Source organism: Macaca thibetana, chromosome 5, assembly GCF_024542745.1.
Source record: "Macaca thibetana thibetana isolate TM-01 chromosome 5, ASM2454274v1, whole genome shotgun sequence".
NCBI classification, from domain to species: Eukaryota; Metazoa; Chordata; class Mammalia; order Primates; family Cercopithecidae; genus Macaca; species Macaca thibetana.
Window position 1 is genome coordinate 83,095,944 of NC_065582.1, and position 23,543 is coordinate 83,119,486.

Genomic DNA, 23,543 nt, shown 5'->3' on the forward strand with positions numbered 1-23,543 from the left:
ATAAATAAATAGATAAAAAAGCAGAAAAAGTAAAAAGTAAAAACAAACACAGTAGAAATCAAAAGAAAAATCCAGCTCAAATTTTGGAAATGCGAAACACTCCAGTAAGTTTATTTCATATATGAATATACTTTCTTGGTGAGGACATGTTGAATAGAAGACATTTTATAGGCCACAGAGTTGTTAAAGCCTTGGGTACTTCAGGAAAAAAACACACCAAAAATATTAAAACATGTGAGTGTGTTATAGACTTTATTTTTTAGAGCAGTTTTAGGTTCATAATAAACCTGTAGATATTTGCTATATACCCATCTAACTCTTGCTCCCCTATCCTTGACAGCCTTTCTCATTGTCAGCATCATGAACCACGGTGGTACTTTTGTTAATACTGATGAACCTGCATTGACACATCATAACTCAAAGTCCAGAGTTTATATTAGGGTTCATTCTTAGTGGTATACATTCTATGGGTTTGGACAAATATATAATTACATATATCTACCATTGTAGTATTGTACAGGGGATGTTCATTGCCCTAAATATCCTCTGTGCTCCACCTGTTCATCTCTCCCTCCTCCCAGTAGTCTGGAAACCACTGATCTGTTCACTGTCTCCATAGTTTTGCCTTTTTCAGACTGCTATACAGTTAAGATGTGTTTTTACTGTTATATTTCAGGTACATGAATAAGAAAACATTGTTATGTAAGATTAATAAGGATCAGAATGCTTCATGAGATGCACATTTTCTGTATATGTCTCATAATCTCCGAAGTATTAAAAAGAAATAGTTTCTGGACATAGAGAGAAAAGCAGCTCATCTCTTTTCATACCAGATCAACTCACAGTTTCACAGGAATATAACACATGTTCTCAAATAATTTCATAGTAGGGATAATCCTATTAAAAACGAAAATACCAGCAATATGTGTTCCAGAATTCAAGCTTTACAACATTATAATTTAATGGGCACGCCCTGCTTAGTGAGCCCTTAATCTAACTTGAAAAGATCACAGCATAGCTCTGTGAGGGTGGGCTTCATGCTATACTCACATCATTTATGCAGATAAAAAGTAACCAGAAATTCATTAATCTTTTTTACTGGCTTGTGGAAAAGGGACTTAGATCTTGGCTGGGGTGGGTGGGGGCAGGGAGTGAGAAGCAAGATTATGTCATATGTGGAGATTTCAGGTAGAAACTGTACACTATAAAGAGCATTCCCTTAATAATGCATGTAAAAATATAGGTAGGGTGGTAGGGTCAATATGAAATAAAACTGGTAAGGCATTTTTCAATTCAATTCAATTCAATTCAATTCAGTTAACACCAAAATAGGCATTTTTTAGAATGAACTCTGTTGTAATCTTAAATTAAATTCCAGACAACCATATTATTTCACCTTGAAATATGTCAGTATGTATCTCTTATAAAGACATTAAAAAAAAATCATGACATCACACCCCCCAAAATTAGCAATAATTTCTTATTTGTAAGCTTGAAAACAGATTGATCAGAGATAGGGCTTAGTAAATAAGGTAACAGAATAAAAGAAAACCTTACAAAGGTCTTGACAAAATTGCTGAAGTCTGGTGTCAGTATATATTAAATATACTAGTGAACATCTTGCTATAGGTTGTTATAGGTCAGAGATGTTTCAACTCCATTTAATTGGTAGTGGCTGATTAGAGAGTTAAGATTTAGATAACAGTTATAAAGGCCAGCATATGGTCAAATGTAATGCAATTCAGTTAGTATTACTCTCATACTTTTATATGAGACTTTTATAAGCTTGACTATTTTTATAAATTCTAATTTAGATTTATATAAATATTAAGATTACAGATTTTATTACACAATTGAAATCAACACTAAAAAGCTTTAAGTCATAGAAACTGTAGGCTTTCCTTGTTCATTAAAAACAAGCTGTTTGAATTTCAGAATGATTGTTTCATATTTGCACATAAAAGCAATTGCTAGACTAAGCTTCATTATAACTAGAATGATGTAGAAGGAATTTAAGCAGAAAATTTCTAAGTTTCCTTCTGGCAGTAAAGATTCACAATTCTAAAAAATACTGCTCTTTTATGTAGATCATTTTACAAGAGATTTACCAGGGATCTTATAGGTCATCTTGCCCAATCTCATTTTCAATGCAGGGAAACCCTACTCAACATGACATTAATACTTTATAATTAACACTAAGTTTTGATACCAAAATCAACTCATGCTAGCCTTGTCTGTTCTAATTTAAAGGTTCTTGATTTGTTTAGCAGTCTAATTCTGCTCTAGTATTTTTTAATATGCCCAGATTCTGATTTCTTAAGTATTAACTATGACTGTTTTCTCCAGGTCAGTGTTTCTGACCCTGATCTGCTAATAGTGCCCTAATCCTAGGTTGCTTCTTGTAGCTCATGGCTTGTTTTTCTTCCCCCCAGCTTAAAAAGAAAGGTCTGAGCCTCTTCCCTGAACATTCAGGCTTTCAATGTACCATATAAAAAAATGAGGTAAATTTAAGCCATTTAAACTGTGGTTACCAGGGTGCTGTGGGATAGTTTAAATTATCAAAGAAAATACAGCTTTGTTGAATATCTGTTGGATACCACACAGACTACTAGATGAGACAGTTCACAGTTTCAACAGCAGATCACACTACATTAATTTTATTGATATCATATTTTTTGCAAAGTTGGATTTTTGGTAGTAGATGTAATAATAAGCATAAGAATCACTGTGGAACAGGACATGAAGAGCAGTGTCCAATCTGATCCTATTGTTTGAGAAGTTATGAAGTCCACAACAGAAGTATATATTACACTTGTAAGTAACTGGTTAAGAATGACATAAAACATTATTTTCCTTAAATTAATGTGTATTTTTCCCTAAGGGCTACTAAGTTTTTTAGATATAAATGCTTATTAAGTTGTTTGGACATAATTATCTAATAAATGACAAAGTTATATATTTCCTTTGGGTCTAGTACTGCTATGAAAAAATTACCAACGTGCTAAAAGTGAAAGTTCGGAAAGCTCTGACATATAGATTCTTTTATGTATTTGGAATACTGTATTTAATCATTCAACAAAAGTGTTAAATACCTAGTGTGTTTCAGGAACTGTTTTAGGTTCTGGGAATCCAGTAGTGAATGAGAGAGACAAAGCGTCTGTTCTCATGGTGTATATGTTCTCAAGGAGAGAAAATAGACAATTTTTAAAATGTGTAATTGCTATGAAATATTACACAGAATAACCTGATAATGACAGGAATGTGGAAGGACAAAGTTTAGTTAGGATGCTGGAGGCGCATTTCTCTGAAAAGGTAACTTTTGCACTGAGACACATCAATGACATTCAAAGCCATTAAAAAAAACACACACACAAATGTGTTTTACTCATCAACAACCAAATAGTTCTACATCTTATCATTCCTTCTTCTCTGCTTTTTCTTAATAGACTTCTCAATTATATCAGAGGAATGGTTGTCTTCTATTTCTGTTCTGGATTGTTTTTTTTGGCCATGAGAAAAATCAGTACACTTTACCTAAATGAGAAAGTGGTTCTTAAGGCATAACAACTCATTGTTTGCTACCTATATATTAGCTATATAGTACAGTGATAAGTACAGTACATGCTTTAGTACAGTGATAAGACAATAAAACAATAAGGATGAGTGGATGTTGGTTATCACTTCCTTTTCAGCTAACAAGTGCTCTGAAAACATAAAATTTTTAAAAAAGGTGCTGAGGGCAATTTGTGTTGCTTATATCCTTAATATCTTTCCACAAATCACAAATTGGGTGTGTTCCCTTTTCTACTTTACCTCCATCACTCTGTAAAGTTTATTCCCAAACATTTGATGGCGATAAGCACTCATAGATCCAAGCACAGTGCTACTGCTGCCGTTCACTTTTTCTTTTTTGCGGGAAGACAAGGTCTTCCTCTGTTGTCCAGACTGGAGTGCAACAGTGCGGTCATAGCTTACTGGAGCCTCAAACTCCCGGTCTAAAGTGATCCTCCTGCCTCAGCCTCCTGAGTAGCTGGGGCTACAGGCATGACCACTACACCTGGCTAATTGTTTTAAAATTTTTTTACAGACAAAAATCTTACTATGTTGCCTAAGGTGGTCTCAAACTCCTGGCCTCAAGTGATCCCCCCTGGGAATACAGGCATAAACCACCGTGCCCAATCTTGCCTTTCACATTTTTAAATCATACTAATGCTCTTCCTTGGTTTCAACCTATTTTATTTGAACCATAATGTAAATTATGTAAGGATTTGTAAAGTATACTAATGTCCATATCTATCATTTTCTTAAAAATATGAGTTTATTGTAGAAGCACCCAACTAACAAATCCAGATCAAGGTGTGTAGTTTGAAGTTTTAACTGGGAGATCTCTAAGTTAGTCACTGTCAACATTCCTAGTTCTCCTTTGCAACCTTGCTTCTATGAGACTTGGTACGGATTTCCACTGAGTAGAAAAGCAAAACTAGTAAAGATATCAAACTATTCTTTTTTCTCTGCATCTTTCCCCTATTGCAATATTAAGAGTAATCTGGTGAGCTGTAGTGAATTAAAAGTAATTTATCCTCTCAAAAAGTAAGGGTTATTATGTCATTAACTTTTTTTTTTTTTTTTTTTTTTTAATGACTAGAGAAAATTCAAAAGAACCATGGACTGACTGTGAATTGAAAGATCAGGAACCTGGCCCTGCTTTGCCACTAACAAAATGTATGTATGACTGGGCATTTCACTTATCTGGGTCTCTGTGGTAGGCAGCATCCAAGGTATTTCCCAGTAGTCCTCCCTCCTGTATTCACACCTTTGTGTAATCCTCTCCCCTTCATTATAGGCTGAACCTAGTGACTCACTTCAAATGAGCAGAATATAGTAAAGGGGATGGGATGTCACTTCCAAGTCTGTTTAAGTTATAAACAGACTGTGAATTCCCTCTCTGGCTTGCTTTCTCCATGGCATACTCTGAGGAAAGCCAACTGCGATGCTCTCAGCTGCCCTACAGAGAGGCCTGTAGCAACTAATGCTCCCAGTGAACAGCCAGTGAGGATCTGAGACCCTCATTCCAACAGTACTTGAACAGGATCCTGCTAACAGACATGTAAATAGACTTGGAAGTGGGTCCTCTCCAAGTTGAGCCTTGTGATGAGGCCACAGCCCAGCCTACACACTGATTGTGTAGCCTTGTAAGAGGCTCTGAGCCAGAGGGCCCATCTAAGCCATCCCAGGATTGCTGGACCACAGAAACTGTGAGATAATAAATGCTAGCTGTATAAACCACTACGTTTTAGAGTAATTTATTATACAGCAATAGATAATTAGTACAGCCTGTGTTTCCTTTTCTGTTATACAAAGAGTTTGGTTTAAATGAGCTTTTGAGTCCCTTTCTAACTCCAAGATTCAATGAGTACACTTACATTGGTTGCAAAGGCAAAAAAGAGAAAACACACATAGACACACAAACTACAATTTCATGTCTTTTTTTTTTTTTTTTTTTTTTTTTTTGAGACAGAGTCTCGCTCTGTCAACCGGGCTGGAGTGCAGTGGCCGCATCTCAGCTCACTGCAAGCTCCGCCTCCCGGGTTCACGCCATTCTCCTGCCTCAGACTCCCGAGTAGCTGGGACTACAGGCGCCCACCACCGCGCCCGGCTAATTTTTTGTATTTTTTAGTAGAGACGGGGTTTCACCGTGTTAACCAGGATGGTCTCGATCTCCTGACCTCGTGATCCGCCCGTCTCGGCCTCCCAAAGTGCTGGGATTACAGGCTTGAGCCACCGCGCCCGGCCCAATTTCATGTCTTAATAATAAAATTCACAGTTCAAAATTCTATGGTAGTTTTAAATAAGGTTCAAGATTTGGTCACTTCCCCTTGAATATAAGTCATCTCTATTAGCAGCACTGCAATTAAAAAGAAAACCTAGGAAAACAGTCTTCTTATAAATGTCTTGTTAATGGGGAGATACAAAATACACATTCGTCCACTATAAGAACTTGACATATTTGGGTTAAGGAATATAACATGTTTGGCAGTCTTTGCATTAAAAAAAAGTAGGGATAATATAAGAAATTTAGTTATTATAAATGTCAATAATATACACAAATCTTAATATTTGCTTTATTCTAAAGCTCTTTCTGAAAACAGTGTTTTCAGGTAGACTGTGATAAAGATGTATATCTTAAATCCTAAGGAAACTACTACTTTTTTTAAAGTGCGATATACTCAATAAGTCAATAGTGGAGATAAGACAGAATCATAAAAAATACTCAAACTACCTCAAAGCAGGCAGAGAAAGGGGAAAAAAGAACAAAGAAAAAATGGGTTAAGTAGGAAACAAAGTGGCACAGATCTAATGTTCTTTCCAGTAAATTTTAAATTATTAGAGAAAACAGCACAACATAGTGGAATAACCAGTACAAGAGTGAGAAAACGGGCTTTAGCTCTAACTTTGCCATTTTTTAATTTTATGATTTCGGGAAAACTGGTTTAACTATCTGTAAAATGGACAAATAGAAATCATCTTTGGTAACTCCAATTATAAAACTCTATGAATCTAATGGAAAATGTAGGAAATATAACTTCTAAATATTTAAAAATGTAAAATAAATGACGGTACACTATAATTCAATGGGCCATCCTTGTAAAGTATTTATGAAACCACAGGAAAAATACTTATGACACAATTCAGGAGGAAAAAAGGAAACAAACATCATATATACTATCATCACTAATACAAAGAAATCATGAAACCAAATAACAACAATAACACAACTCTGTACTAAAAGCAAAAACAAAAACCTGTAAAGAAATTTGCAAGTCTTACAATGATTGTAAGACCAGGGGTGATTATTTTTCTTTATCAATTTTGTAGTCAGTAAATGTATGTGAAGGTTATGATGTCTTAATGGAATAAAAGTTTTAAATGTTCAGTTTTAAAATAGTAATAATGATACCAAAAAAATCGTGCTTTACATATTTTCTATATTCTTGAAAATTTATTTGCAAACAAAAGTATAAATCTAATTCCCAAGGAGGGGAAAAAGCTTTCAAACATTTCTATTTTATTGAATGCTTCTCATTAGCTCATGTCTTTTTTTCCATCAGTAGCCTTTAAGAGAGAATCCAAGGAGAATTTTCCTGACTCTGAATTTATTCTCAGACTCTGAGAATATCTGAAGAACAGTTTCCCAATTTTCAAAAGGGACAATGCTGCTTCTTCCTGACTGACACCACCATTTCGTAACTGCACTCTCTAAGGTCCTAAGTAGCATTACTCAGAAAGTGATGATCCCTAGGCCTACTGAGTCAGAATCACCTGTGGTCACCGTTAATGCAAATTCTGAAGCCAATTCTTGGCCTATTCATACATAATTTCTAGATGTGGGGCCTTAAAATATGTATTTTAACAGGCATCCTTAGTAAGCTTTAGCATAACAGGGACAACAGTCTAAGTACCCAAAGCATGTCCCCTGGACCAACGCACTGGCATCATCTGGAGACTGCTTAGAAAAGCAAACTTTTAGGTTCTACCTTAGACCTACTGAACTAGAAACTCTGGGGTTAGGGCCCGGAAATCTTTAACAAACACCCTGTTGAATCTCATGCATGGAAAGTATGAGAACTATTGCTCTAAGGCAGTGGTCTCCAAACTTTTTTGAACACTTATCAGTAAAAAAAAAAAAAATATTTTGAGTATGTTCCCCATTCTCAGCATATGTAAATTACATAAATATATTACTGTTGATCGATATATCACATATAGCACATACATGACCATTCATTGTACAAGTTTTTGTTTGGGTGTATGTTTTCAATTCTCTTGGGTGTAAACATGAGAGTAGACTTGCTGAGTTATATTATCATGTTTAACCTTTAAGGGACTGTCAAAATGTTCTCCAAAGTTGCTGCAACATTTTACATTCCTAGCAGCAATATATGAGGATGCTAATTTATCCACATTCTAGCCAACATTTGTTATTATCTGGTTATTTTATTTGTAGCAATACTATTAGGTGTGGAGTGGTATCTCATTATGGTTTTGATTTGCATTTCCCTAACAGCTAATGATGTTGAGCATATATTTATGTGCTTAGTATTTATCCATATCTCTTATTTGAAGAAATGCCTACTCAATTTTAAAATGCCCATTTTAAAATTGGGTTGTTTGTCTTTTGTTATGGAAATAATATTGCTTTCTATTTTTCAGATACAAGTTTCTTATCAGGCATATAATTTGCCATAATAGTCTCATATTATATGGATTGTGGTTTTTTTTTTTTTTTTTTTTTTTTTGGATGGTGTTCTTTGAAGTACAGAAGTTATTTGTTTTTGTTTTGAGACCGAGTCTTGCTCTGTTGCCCAGGGCAGAGCGCAGTGGCGCACAGTCTCCTGCTCACTGCAACCTTCGCCTCTGGCGTTCAAGCGATTTTCCTGCCTCAGCCTCCTGAGTAGCTGGGACTACAAGTGTGAGCCACCACGCCCGGCTAATTTTTTGTACTTTTAGTAGAGATAGGGTTTCTCCATGTTGACCAAGGTTGTCTTGAACTCCTGTCCTGTCCTCAAGTGATCTGCCTGCCTCAGCCTCTGAAAGTGCTAGGATTACAGGCATGAGCCACCATGCCCGGCCTTAAAAGTTTTAAAATGTTGATCATGTCCAATTTATATTTTTTATTTTATTGCTTATATTTTTAGTGTCGTTCTTAGAAGGCTTTGTATAATCCAGTATCACAAATAATTGTCTGTTTTCTTCCAAGAGTTTTATAGTTTTACATCTTACTTTACATCTTCCGTCCATTTAATTTATGAGTATGACGTAATATAAGGGTTATTGTAATCTTTATGATAGGGTTGTAAATGAGATTATTTTCTTCCTTTCATTTTCAGATTGTTCATTGCAGGTGCAAGTTCAACTAACTTGTATATTGCTTTTATATTCTGCAATATTGGTAAACTTGTTTAGTAATTGTAATAGTTTTTCAGTGGATGTCTTAGGATTTTCTGTATAGAAGATCATGTCATCTGCAAAGAGAGATAGTTTTCTCCCTTCTCTTTTTCTAAAGTAGAAGCCTTTTTTTTTTCTTTTTATTCCTAGTTGTCCTGGTAAGAGAAGACGTCCTCGTCATTCCTGATTTTAGGGAGAATACATTTAGCCTTTACAATTAAGTATGATGTTAATTGTCGTTTTTGGTAGATGTCTTTTAACTGGTTGAGGATGTTCCCTTCTTTTCCTAGTTTGTTAAGTGTTTTAAGCATGAAAATGTGTTGAATTTTATCAAATGCCTTTTTTATGTAGGCATTAGGGAAATTGAGTGTCAAAATATTTCACAACTCATTGAACAAAATAAAAATCCATGAATCGATATTGATACAAATAAAAGTGGTTGTTGCCCTGTATACTATTGACATGATGTATTATTTTAATTGACTTTTAGATGCTATATCAACCTTGCCTTTCTGGGGTAAATTGATTTGGTTATGGTGTATGATTTTTTTTTTAATCTCTTGCTGGATTTAGTTAACTAATACTTTGCTGAGAGTTTTCACATCTATATTCATAAGAGATGCTACTCTGTTTTCTTTTCCTGTGATGCCTTTATATTAGTTTGTTTTAAAAATGTTATAAATCAACAATTTTGAAAATGCTTTCTGTGTATTCTACAAATGAGAATTTCTCAGGATTCTTACTGTTCAACCTGAGAAGACTAAAACAAACCCTCTGCTTCTGGATTAGAATTAGAAGTATCTGAGTATCTGTTTGATCTGATTACACACGAACATATACACAAACTGACACACATATATCCTAGTTGTGTCCAAGAGAAGGCCTAAAAGCAGTAGCATACTAGTAGCTATTATTACAGTGTACATCCAGATCTTGGAATAAAGGCTACTTTCAGCACTAGGTCAGACAAATGACAAGATAATCTTGGAACATTTTGTGATGTCAGAAATTAACGATGTGCTCCAGGAGTGATGAGAACATGTCAAAACGATGTAGAAGTTACTTTGAAGGGGCTCTTACTGACCAAATGCGGGAAAATTTGAGTATCAAAATAAATACTGATAATAATAGAATGTAATCCATTGAAAAAATAAGAATCCATGAATTTATCCTGATACAAATAAAGAAAACAAATGATAAGTGGGGAAGAGAAGGGAAAGCTTTTCCTTAGTCTGCCAATTAATGAATGTAGAATAAATTATGGATGCTAGAAAGTCACAATTTTGCAAACATTATAGTAGTTAATGATAATTAATTCAGGCAACAATCATCAATGGATGCTATTTTGGGTTGTATGTGTTCTCTAAAAGTTCATGTGTTGTAAGTTTAATCCAGTGCAACTTTGTTGGAAGGTGAGGCCTAATAAGAGGTAATTGGGTCATGAGGGCTCCGCCCTTATGAATGGATTAATGTTATTATTGAGGGAATGGGTTATTTATTGGGAGGGTGAATTGTTATAAAGCTAGTCTGGTCCCTGGTGTCTCTCTCTGTCTCATGTGCTCTCTTCTGCCTTCCACCTTCTGCCATGGGATGACCCTCACCAGATGCTAGTGCTATGCTCTTGGACTTCTCCACCTCAAAAACCATGAGCCAAATAAATTTCTATTTTTATAATTTACCTAGTCTATCATATTCTGTTACAGCAACAAAAAACAAACTAAGACAGATGCTAAATGAAAAGCAGGTGAGGAATAAGATATGTACATAGTCTCAAACTATCACAAATTACTTAATTGCAAAGTAAAAAATAGTAACATTACAGAAGACAAACCTGGCAGGTGCCATATTAACTAGGCTTAGCATCATCATTAACAAAAACAGGATAAACGAACATCCCATGCCTTTTCTGTGGTGCATCACTTCTGTAGTATTCTTGCCCCAAATCCATAATATGAATCTAATCAGACAAACTCAAATTGATGGACATTCTTCAAACTAATTTGCTTGTACTCTCCAAAAATATGAAGATCATAAATGACAAAAGAGAAGCTAATTCCATATTAAAGGAAACTAAGGAAACTTGAAAACTACATACAATGTAATCTTGAACTGAATCATGAATAAGATATAAGATAAATATAAAAGACATTGGGACAATTGATGACATTTGAATATAGGCTATGGAGATAATAATACTGTATCCACATTAAAATTCCTGATTTTGATCATTCTATTCTGGTTATATAAAAGAATGTAAGGGTTAAACGGGTACAATGCCTACAACTCACTTTCAACTGGTTCAAGAAAAATATAGACATACACATACACCCATATAGAGAGGGAGAGAGAAAGAAAAAGAACTGGAGCATGAATGATTTTAAAAAAATGGGGCAAAATAAAAATGTAAACAGTGAATCTGGATTTTTTTGGTACTTTTTTTTTTTTTTTTTTTTTTGAGACGGAGTCTCGCTCTGTCGCCCAGGCTGGAGTGCAGTGGCCGGATCTCAGCTCACAGCAAGCTCCGCCTCCCGGGTTTACGCCATTCTCCTGCCTCAGCCTCCCGAGTAGCTGGGACTACAGGCGCCCGCGACCTCGCCCGGCTATTTTTTTTTTGTACTTTTTAGTAGAGACGGGGTTTTTTCACTGTGTTAGCCAGGATGGTCTCGATCTCCTGACCTCGTGATCCGCCCGTCTCGGCCTCCCAAAGTGCTGGGATTACAGGCTTGAGCCACCGTGCCCGGCCTATTTTTGTAATTTTCTGTAAATTTAGATTACATTAATACAAAAAAGTTTTAAGGCATATAGGTCAACACCAACTGCAAACCACCCTGAATTTTACCAAGAATGTATCGGAAATTTAGTTTCAGAAAGTATAATATACCAACTTGCTAAAGCAACAGAAAGCTACTTGTATTGTAAAATGAAAAGATCGTATGTAGCAGAATGGAAACAAAAAAAGAAGCTAACACTGTCTCCAACATATTCATTTCAGAAAGCTGTTTGTTCTAAAGGGTAAACAGAAAAAGTTCAATTTCCTGAAGATGTAATCTAGTATTATCCACACCAGGTGCAATATCCAATCTTATCCAAATAAATCAGCCCAAACTTATGCCTCTAGGAGGAATAAAGGTCAAATTCGAACAAATTGTCCATCTCAGACAGAGGGAAAGAATGTGAGATGTGCTTTGTACAAATAAAATGAACTTGTGTTCCAGAATAGTTATTATTAATGACATGACTTTGACATTACAGAAAAAAATTACTTGAGGTTAGCCCAAATTGGTAGTTATTTTTAAAAATATATTATATATACGCAAACACAATAATTCTTTTCATAAAACTTAAAGTGAAAGTTCTGAAATAAACTATCTACATATTTATTAAGACAAAAAATCAGAAGTGATTATTAACAATTCTCAAATAAGCCCATGTAACATGGTGAAACCCTGTCTCTATTATAAATACAAAAGTTACCTGGGCATGAGGTGTGCGCCTATAATCCCAGCTTGAGAATCCCAGGATTCTCAAGTAATCATAATTTCTATATATTATGAAGCCATGAATGATGTTTTTATCTTTCTCCTGGTTTTTTTTTTTTTGTGGGTTTGTTTTGTTTTGTTTTTAGAGATAGGGTCTTACTCTGTTTCCAAGGCTGGAGTGCAGTGGCATGAACATGGCTCTCTGCAGCCACAACCTCTTAGGCTCAACAGATCCTCCTGCCTCAGCCTCCCACATAGCTGGGAGGTGCGCACACCATGCTTGGCTAATTTTTAAATTTTTTTGTAGAGATGAGATCTTGCTATGTTGCCCAGGCTGATCTTGAACTCCTGAGCTCAAGTGATCCCCCCACCTTGGCCTTCCAAAGCACTGGGATTACAGGCATGAGTCACCACACCCGGCCGTCTTTCTCCTTTTTTCTTTTCTTTCTCTTCCCCTGTTTCTCATATTCTCTTCATTTGTGTTTCTCCCAACTACCCTGCTTGTGAAGGTTAACCAGAACATTGCTTAGTTTTGCCAGTGGCACTCAGAGTTTACAGAGGTTGTGGACCTTATACAAGGTATGCGCAAGAAGTGGCACATTTATTCTGACAGGGCATATAAGTGAAGCAAAATATCTTTCAAAGCATCTCACAGAAAAATTATTCCTGCTAGGAAAAGAGTCTCTGGGCTTCAGAATACAAACTATCCCACACAGACATGCTATGCACCTTAGAAAACAGCACTATGGCAATTCCTGACCACTGTGGGAAAAGTTCATTTTGACTTAGAAGTGCTTCACCCAAACCCGCATTATCTTTGTCAAAAAAAAAAAAAAAAAAAAAAAAAAGATTAGTAGTTAAACAAAGAGACAGAATTATAAATGCAAAAAAATCCAAAAATTTACATTTTATTTTAAAAAATCTTAACAAAAATATATTTGTGTTTTAATTCTTCCTTCCCTTAGCAATAGATGTATTTTCACTTTTCCTTGCTTGTTCTACTTCTGTTCTGCTGTAGAATACTTCTTAAGAATGCTAATAGATTCATGAGTCCAATTTTGTTTCTAAAGAAAGGAAGATTAGGCCAAGAAAGATGACTCATGCCTGTGATTGGGCACTTTGCGAGGCTAAGGCTAGAGGATTGCTTGAGGCCAGGAGTTCGAGACCAGCCTGGGCAATAAAGCAAAAGGCTCCATCTCTACAAAAACTTAACAAAAGAAAAAAAGGCTGAGCATGGAGGCACATGCTTGTATTTCTAACTACTTGGGAGGCTGAGGGGGAGGATCCCTTTAGCTCAGGAGTTTGAGGCTGCAGTGAGCTATAATTGTGCCACTGCATTCCAGCCTGGAAACAGAGCAAGACCCTGTCTCAAAAATTAAAAAGAAAATGAAAATTAAATTTAGTAAGTTCAAAAGTTTCTTACTAAAGTTTTTTACTGCAAACATTTAGTAAGTTCAAAGTTCAAAGTTTAAAAAATTTAGTAAGTTCATGATGGAATAAAATATCAAATAATGTTAACATTTATATTCTACTGTTTATGCCTCAACAAAAATATCAAAGTACTGGGTGAGAGGAGAAAGTAAAGCTAGGCACTGTGCAAGTTATTTTATACATTATTTTACTTAAGAATGTGAAGTAAATATTATGATTCTCCAAGCTAAGAAATTTAAGGCTTGGAAATACTAGGTAATTTGCTTGAGATTAAGTAGCTAGGGTACAGCTTTAAATTCAGGCCTGCTTGAAAACTTGAGTTTTGCTTATATGACTGCTTCCCTGGAATTTTTCTACTAATGCTATAGCAACATAATAATATCTTGACTTTTCAAATAAAGCAGGAGGAAAATAATTCCAGAAGTAAATGAAAATTTCTGAAATAAATTATAAGGATATAGTATGTACTATATTTTCAGACTCTGCTAAATTAATTGATACTTGACTATTCAAGCAATTTCATAAATCAAATATAAATTATAAATTAATACTTCTATTATAAAAGAATCATCCGACATGAGTTAAATGTGGGAATCACTAGCAAACTAATCTCTAAAAGTTAATTAAAAAAAGATGGGAGGTGATAACAGCACATTTTCCCCTTTAGTGTCTATAATATCTTCTGCAGTGAAAGATATTCTCACAATGACACGCTCAAATATTTCATCCGTTCATTCTGTTCAGTCAGTTCTTATATGGCTCAGACTTCTTGCTATCAGCTGGGGAACAGGATATAGTAAAATTTCCTATAAGTTTTATTCTATCAATCTGGTTGCTAACCAGATACAGTAGCACATACATTAACTTAGCCAAGAAACATTTTCCAGAGCATTATAAAAAGAGGCCTTAGGGGAAACCAGTGAGTCAATGAACAAGGCAGTCGAATATTGTGAGACAGCTCTTCCCTAGCCTGAAATCTCAGTTCGAATTCCCTATAGTGCCCATCAATTTCACACTTCATCGTCTAGAGCAGGTTGCTGGTAATAAGTCATAGGCAACTGATGTGGTGAGGATACCATCTTTGACGTACTCCTGGGTCTATTCATCATGAGAAATGGCAGAAATACATTTTGTGTTGCTCTTGTTAAGGGAGGTTGATTATTCATTATTATTAACATGTATTTGTTGGCAAGGAGCAATATGACACATGTAATTAGATTCAACATATGCACTGCAGGGTTTGTAATCAGGCAGTAGTTTTTTCTCTCTTGAGGGGAAAATAAGTAAGAAAGAAAGATCAGGCTTAAAATCTGAGTATCATATATCTTTCTATATAAAGGAGCACTGTTGACTTAAAATTAATTCTGACTTAAAAGAAAATTCCTTCTCTCAAATATCTGAAAAAACTAACTAATACTAAGTGAGCATTAATAGGCAACGCCTGAATCTTTTCCCTGTTAGTGGCCTCAGAGTTGGGTGGCAAAATTTGGCAAAAGTAAATCTGTCAAACCAATTACTTAGTTCAAGCTTTTTATTTGTAACTCTCAAAAACATTCTTGCTACAACGTTCTATTTCATATCAAACCCATGTTACTATTTAATACCATAGATAACTAAATTTCTTACTAAAGAGTGTCTTTCTATATATACCTTCATTTAACAATAAATATACTTGACAAACTGCAATAATTTGACAGAGAACCTTGCAGGGAAAGTGTTAGTCCATACTTAATATTTTGCTGATTGGCTAAAAAATGAAAAATGTTAAATAAAAATAAAAGAATTGAGAAATATACGTTTTCAAACATTCTAAAAAATTATAAAAGAATTTCTTTCCAAATTTCCAAAATTTATGTTTTACAATTTTTGTCGTCCTCCAGACATGATGCACTGAGAAGAAAATATCACTTCTATGCTATTCCTGCTCCAAGTGCATCACCTGATTCTAATTATCAGAAAACAGCAGACAAATCCAAATTGAGAGACATTCTGCAAAATAACTGGTCTGTGTTCTTCAAGAATGTTAAGGTCAAGAAAGACAAAGAAAGACTGAGGAAGTGTTCCAGATTAAAAGAGAAGCAGAGAGATGCGACAACTACATGCCAAACATAAATATGGGATTTTTCTGTTGTTATAAAGGACATTATTGGGACAAATAGCAAAATCTAAGTAAGGTCTGTGGAATAGATAATAATATTGCATCAATCTTAATTTGATAATTGTTTTTCGGTTATTTAAGAAAATATCCTATTTTTTCTTATTTTTAAGAACCTCACACTGACGTATTCAGGAGCAAATGATGGTTGTCATGTCTGCAACTATCTCACATAGTTCAGAGAGAGAATGAGTATGTGTGGGTGACACAGAAAGGGAGAGAAATAAAGTAAAGGTGTTAAAATGTTAACACTGAGGAATCTGGATAAAAGGTATATTAGAATTATTGTACTATTCTTATAACTTTCATATGTCTGGAAAGTATATTAAAATAAAAAATTTAAAAAGAGTAGGACAGAAAAAAATCTTAGTTACATTATTATGGAACATACTATAATTCAATACATGTTTAATTAAAATAAAATGACCTTGAACTTCACATAATATATATCCCTTGATTGTTTTCGCGTATCAAGCAATTGCAGCTGTTGTAAGCTGTCACTTATATAGATTTCTCTCAAATTTAGCTATACCAGTGGGGAAAAAATGGCATGATAATCCTTAACAGCTGACAACTTAAAGCCATTTGCAAAGTATTGTCTCACTAATTCAAACAAACAGAAAGAATAATATATAGCTGAAATAAACAATATTTTAAAATAAACGTTTTCTTTGTACTTCTAAATGGATATTGCAAACAAAAATATTAAGGAAATGTTGCCATACAGAGATCCTTCAAGCTAGTGTCAAAGATGAAGTGTGCATGTGTATATATATATACACATATATACTATAAGTATAAATGAGTTTTTGTTATTTAACATGTAGTCTATATATGGGCTGTTAAAACACAGGCTAATATTTACTGTATTCTTACTATGCCAATGCTTTAGATGCATTTATTAAACAAACGAACCCATCGAGTAGGTTTTATTATTACTGTAAAGCTTAGCTCACACTTCTCCCTGAAATTACATGTCATTGGCTTCCAATGTTTTTCTGTTGTTCATTTCTGTCAAATCATAACTCAGATGTGAAAGTTCAAATGCCAACTCCAGCCAAGTCTTCCTTAATCCAACAATCAGAACTAATCATTCTTGCTTCTGAATTCCTACAAGCCTTTATTCAACAACATTTGTTAAAGTTTTCCTAAATATATGTATTAAACACTTGCTACATCCAAAATATTGAGTTATTTGTAAGAGTTCACAGGGTAATATATAAAATAATTAAAATTATATAATAAAACATTTAAAAATGCCTTGAATTTATTGGACACTTACCAATGAACCAAGCATGGTACTAAGTATGTTACAAACATTGTCTTCTTTAACTCTTTCTGCTACCCTACACAAAAGTCATTATTAACATCCCCATTTTGCAGATGAGAAAACCAACACTTAAGAGAAATCAAGTAACTTGCCTAGGTAGGCATAACTGGTAAATGACAGAGTCTGGTCTACCTGACTCAAAAGCTTATGCTTTTAAGCTACTTCCTGCCTGCAAAAGGTAGCAGTCTCATGGAGGAGAAAATGTGAACCTACATCAATTATAGTTCAAGGTTAAAAAGTAATGTTCCATAGAAAAAGAAGGAAGACGTTGAGAAAGGAAGGAAGACTTGCTATCTAATATCTACGCTGCATATTGAAAGACAAATAGAAATGTGATAAAGGGAGGAAAGTCATTCCAGATTGGCAATAACAAAGAGGTTTCAGGAATTCTGAGGATGTACATGTGAAATAGAAACTAGTTATGCCTGGAGGATCCATATTCTATGTAAGGAAATTAATATCAGAAAGATAAGCATATATATTTTATATATATACACACACACACGTCGGCTATGATTAAATACAAAATTATAGAATTTTAATTTCCCTACTAGTGTGATATGCATAAATTCTGAATCAATTCGCTATCCTTAGTGCCAAAACTTACCAGACACAAAAATGTATCAATACATTTTTGTTTAGTAAGTAGAATTTATTTAGTCAGCTTTTAATAAATGGTAACTCACAAAATTCCCATTGCATGAAGAAAGTTATTAACATTTATTCTTTTCCATTCCAGAACAGATGCTCAATGTGATTAGGGTTCTATATTATGAAGATTAATCCAACAGCCATCATAGATTGAGTTGGAGGGATACAGAATGGAGAATGGCGGGTAGTTATAAAGTAATAGGACTCCCCGAAAGCACACTGCAGCATAGTAGAGATGGATGGCCCCACATTCAACACAGCTGCCTTATCCTAGAGATGAGGAAATCAAGACAAGATAAACTTAGAATCTTTAAGAATGTAAGGAACATTGGGCTGGCAAGCTGGCTGAATAGGAACCGCTCCAGTCTGCAGCTCCCAGCAAGATCAACGCAGAAGGCGGGTGATTTCTGCATTTCCAACTGAGGTACCTGGTTCATCTCACTGGGACTGGTTAGACAGTGGGTACAGCCCATGGAGGGTGAGCCAAAGCAGGGTAGGGCGTTGCCTCACCCAGGAACTGCAAGGTGTCAGGGAATTCCCCCCACCCCTAGCCAAGGGAAGCCCTGAGGAACTGTGCCATGAGGAAGGGTGCACTTCAGCCCAGATACTCTGCTTTTCCCACAGTCTTTGCAACCCACAGACCAGGAGATTCCCTCGGGTGCCTATACCACCAGGGCCCTGGGTTTCAAGCACAAAACTGGGCAGGTGTTTGGGTAGACACAGAGCTAGCTGCAGGAGTTTTTTTCATACCCCAGTGGCACCTGGGATGCCAGCGAGACAGAACCATTTACTCCCCTGGAATGGGGGCTGAAGCCAGGGAGCCAAGTGGTCTAGCTCAGCGGATCCCACCCCCACAGAGCCCAGCAAGCTAAGATTCACTGGCTTGAAATTCTCGCTGCCAGCACAGCAGTCTGAAGGCAACCTGAGACACTGGAGCTTGGTGGGGGGGGAGGGGTGTCTGCCATTACAGAGGCTTGAGTAGGTGGTTTTCCCCTCACAGCATAAACAAAGCCACGAGGAAGTCTGAACTGGGCGTCGTCCACCGAAGTGCAGCAAAGCAGCTGTAGCCAGACTGCCTCTAGATTCCTCTTCTCTGGACAGGGCATCTCTGAAAGAAAGGCAGCTGCCCCAGTCAGGGCCTTCTGGATAAAACTCCCATCTGCCTGGGACAGAGCACCTGGTGGAAGGGGCGGCTGTGGGTGCACCTTCAGCAGACTTCAACGTTCCTGCCTGTTGGCTCTGAAGAGAGCAACAGATCTCCCAGCATAGCGCTCAAGCTATGCTGAGGGACAGACTGCCTTCTCAAGTGGGTTCATGACCCCCATGCCTCCTGACTGGGAGACACCTCCCAGCAGGAGTCGACAGACACCTCATACAAAAGAGCTCTGGCTGGCATCTGTCAGGTGCCCCTGTGGAACAAAGCTTCTAGAGGAAGGAACAGGCAGCAATCTTTACTGTTCTGCAGCCTCCACTGGTGATACCCAGGAAAACAGGGTATATTGCAGTGGACCTCCAGCAAACTCCAGCAGACCTGCAGCAGACGGGACTGAGTATTAGAAAGAAAACTGATAAACAGAAAGGAATAGCATCAACATCAACAAAAAGGACGTCCACACAGAAACTCCATCCAAAGATCACCAACATCAAAGACCAAAGGTAGATAAATCCACAAAGATGAGGAAAAACCAGTGCAAAAAGGTTGTAAATTCCAAAATCCAGAATGCCTCTTCTCCTCCAAAGGATCACAACTCCTCGCCAGCCAGGGAACAAAACTGGACGGAGAACGAGTTTGACGAATTGACAGAAGTAGGCTTCAGAAGGTAATAACAAAGTCCCCTGAGCTAAAAGAGCATGTTCTGGCCGGGCGCGGTGGCTCAAGCCTGTAATCCCAGCACTTTGGGAGGCCGAGACGGGCGGATCACGAGGTCAGGAGATCGAGACCATCCTGGCTAACACGGTGAAACCCCGTCTCTACTAAAAAAAATACAAAAAAAAAAAACTAGCCGGGCGAGGCGGCGGGCGCCTGTAGTCCCAGCTACTCGGGAGGCTGAGGCAGGAGAATGGCGTGAACCCAGGAGGCGGAGCTTGCAGTGAGCTGAGATCCGGCCACTGCACTCCAGCCTGGGCGACAGAGTGAGACTCCGTCTCAAAAAAAAAAAAAAAAAAAAAAAAAAAATGAGCATGTTCTAACCCAATGCAAAGAAGCTAAGAAACTTGAAAAAAGGTTAGAGGAATTGCTAATAGAATAACCAGTTTAGAGAAGAACATAAATGACCTGATGGAGCTGAAAAACACAGCACAAGAACTTCGTGATGCATAAAAAAGTATCAATAGCCTAATCGATCAAGAAGAAAGGATATCAGAGATTGAAGATCAATGTAACAAAAAAAAGCATGAAGACAAGATTAGAGAAAAAAGAATGAAAAGGAACGAGCAAAGTCTCCAAGAAATCTGGGACTATGTAAAAAGACCAAACCTACATTTGATTGGTGTACCTGAAAGTGACAGGGAGACCGGAAACTAGTTGGAAAACACTCTTTGGGATATTATCCAGGAGAACTTCCCCAGCCAATCTAGAAACACAAACCCAATTTCAAATTCAGGATATACGGAGACCACCGCAAAGGTACTCCTCAAGAAGAGTAGCTCCAAGACAAACAATCACCAGATTCACCAAGGTTGAAATGAAGGAAAAAATATTACGGGCAGCCAGAGAGAAAGGTCGGGTTACCCACAAAGGGAAGCCCATCAGACTAACAGCAGATCTCTCGGCAGAAACTCTACAAGCCAGAAGAGAGTGGGCGCCAATATTCAACATTCTTAAAGAAAAGGATTTTCAACCCAGAATTTCATATCCAGCCAAACTAAGCTTCATAACCAAAGGAGAAATAAAATCCTTTACAGACAAGCAAATGCTGAGGTATTTTGTCACCACCAGGCCTGCCTTACAAGAGCTCCTAAAGGAAGTACTAAATATGGAAAGGAAAAACCGGTACCAGCAACGGTAAAAACATACGAAATTATGAAGATTATCAACACTATGAAGAAATTCCATCAACTAACGGGCAAAATAACCAGCCTGTATCATAATGACAGTTTCAAATTCACACAAAACAATATTACACTTAATGTAAATGGGCTACATGCCCCAATTAAAAGACACAGACTGGCAAATTTGAATAGTCAAGACCCATCAATGTGCTGTATTCAGGAGACCCACCTCATGTGCAAAGATACACATAGGCTCAAAATAAAGGGATGGAGGAATATTTACCAAGGAAACGGAAAGCAAAAAAAAGCAGGGGTTGCAATCCTAGTCTCTGATAAAACAGACTTTAAACTAACAATGATCAAAAGAGACAAAGAAGGGCATTACATAATGGTAAATGGATCAATGCAATAAGAAGAGCTAACTATCCTAAATATATATGCAACCAATACAGGAGCACCCAGATTCATAAAGCAAGTTCTTAGAGACCTACAAAGAGACTTAGACTCCCACACAATAATAGTGGGAGACTTTAACACCCCACTGTCAATATTAGCCAGATCAACGAGACAGAAAATTAACAAGGATATTCAGAATTAGAACTCAGCTCTGGACCAAGCGAACCTAATAAACATCTACAGAACTCTCCACCCCAAATCAACAGAATATATATTCTTCTCAGCACCACATCATACTTATTCTAAAACTGACCACATAATTGGAAGTAAAACACTCCACAGCAAATGCAAAAGAATGGAAATCATAACAGTCTCTCAGACCACAGTGCAATCAAATTAGAACTCAGGATTAAGAAACTCACTCAAAACTGCACAACTACATGGAAACTGAATAACCTGCTCCTGAATGACTAGTAGGTAAGTAACAAAAATAAGTCAGAATAAATAAGTTCTTTGAAAACAATGAGAAAAAAGACACAATGTACCAGAATCTCTGGGACACAGCTAAAGCAGTGTTAACAGAGAAATTTATACCACTAAATGCCCACAGGACAAAGCGGGAAAGGTCTAAAATCAACACCCTAACATCACAATTAAAAGAACTAGAGAAGCAAGAGCAAACAAATTCAGAAGCTGGTAGAAGACAAGAAATAACTAATATCAGAGCAGAACTGAAGGAGATAGAGACATGAAAAACCCTTCCAAAAAAAAAAAAAAAAAAAAAATCAATGAATCCAGGAGCTGGATTTTTGAAAAGATCAACAAAATAGATAGAATGCTAGCCAGACTAATAAAGAAGAAAAGAGAGAAGAATCAAATAGACACAATAAAAAATGATAAACGGGATATCACCACTGATCCCACAGAAATACAAACTACCATAAAAGAATACTATAAACACCTCTATGCAAATAAACTAGAAAATCTACAAGAAATGGATAAACTCCTAGACACATACACCTTCCCAGGACTAAACCAGGAAGAAGTCCAATCCCTGAATAGACTAATAAGTTCTGAAACTGAGGTAGTAATAGCCTACCAACCAAAAAAAGTCCAGGACCAGATGGATTCAAAGTCGAATTCTACCAAAGGTACAAAGAGAAGATGGTACCATTCCTTCTGAAACTATTGCAAACAACAGAAAAAGAGGGACTCCTCCCTAACTCATTTTACGAAGCTAACATCATCCTGATACTAAAACCTGGCAGAGACACAATAAAAAAAGAAACTGTCAGGCCAATATCCTTGATGAACTTCAATGCAAAAATCCTCAATAAAATACTGGCAAACCGAATCCAGCAGCACATCAAAAAGCTTATCCACCACGATCAGATTGGCTTCATCCCTGGGATGCAAGGCTGTTTCAACACAGGCAAATCAATAAATGTAATCCACCACATAAACAGAACCAATGACAAAAACAACATGATTATCTCAATAGATGCAGAAAAGGCCTTCGATAAAATTCCATACCCCTTCATGCTAAAAACACTCAATAAACTAGGTATTGATGGAATATATATCAAAACAGTAAGAGCTATTTATGACAAACCCACAGCCAATATAATACTGAATAGGCAAAAGCTGGCAGCATTCTTTTGAAAACTGGAACAAGACAAGGATCCCCTCCCTCACCACTCATATTCAACATAATATTGGAAGTTCTGGCCAGGGCAATCAAGCAAGAAGAAATAAAGGGTATTTAAATAGGAAGATAGGAAGTCAAATTGTCTTTGTTTGCAAATGATATGACTGTATATTTAGAAAACCCCATTGTCTTACCCCCAAAACTCCTTAAGCTGATAAGCAACTTCCGCAAAGTCTCAGGATACAAAATCAATGTGCAAAAATCACAAGCATTCCTATACACCAACAACAGACAGAGAGCCAAATCATGAGTGAACTCCCATTCACAATTGCTACCAAGAGAATAAAATAGCTAGGAATACAACTTACGATGGATGTGAAGGATCTCTTCAAGAACTACAAACCACTGCTCAAGGAAATCAAAGAGGACACAAATAAATGGAAAAACATTCCATGCTCATGGACAGGAAGAATCAATATCATGAAAATGGCCATACTGTCCAAAGTAATTTATAGA

At 36.5% G+C, this 23,543-nt stretch overlaps 3 protein-coding genes across 5 annotated transcripts in view; 1 reads left to right on the forward strand and 2 right to left on the reverse strand.

The window, feature by feature from the left end:
• The window catches only part of AIMP1 (aminoacyl tRNA synthetase complex interacting multifunctional protein 1), a 524,679-nt gene extending 505,365 nt beyond the window's left edge, over nt 1–19,314 (reverse strand). The window contains exon 1 of the mRNA XM_050791498.1: nt 19,311–19,314. The gene's annotated coding sequence lies outside the window, so the exon portion shown is untranslated. The remainder of the gene's footprint in view (nt 1–19,310) is intronic.
• PPA2 (inorganic pyrophosphatase 2) overlaps nt 1–23,543 on the forward strand; it is a 1,020,900-nt gene that overhangs the window by 607,616 nt on the left and 389,741 nt on the right. The window lies entirely within an intron of this gene.
• Nucleotides 1–23,543, reverse strand: part of GSTCD (glutathione S-transferase C-terminal domain containing) — a 133,330-nt gene that overhangs the window by 50,874 nt on the left and 58,913 nt on the right. The gene's annotated exons all lie outside the window — the stretch shown is intronic.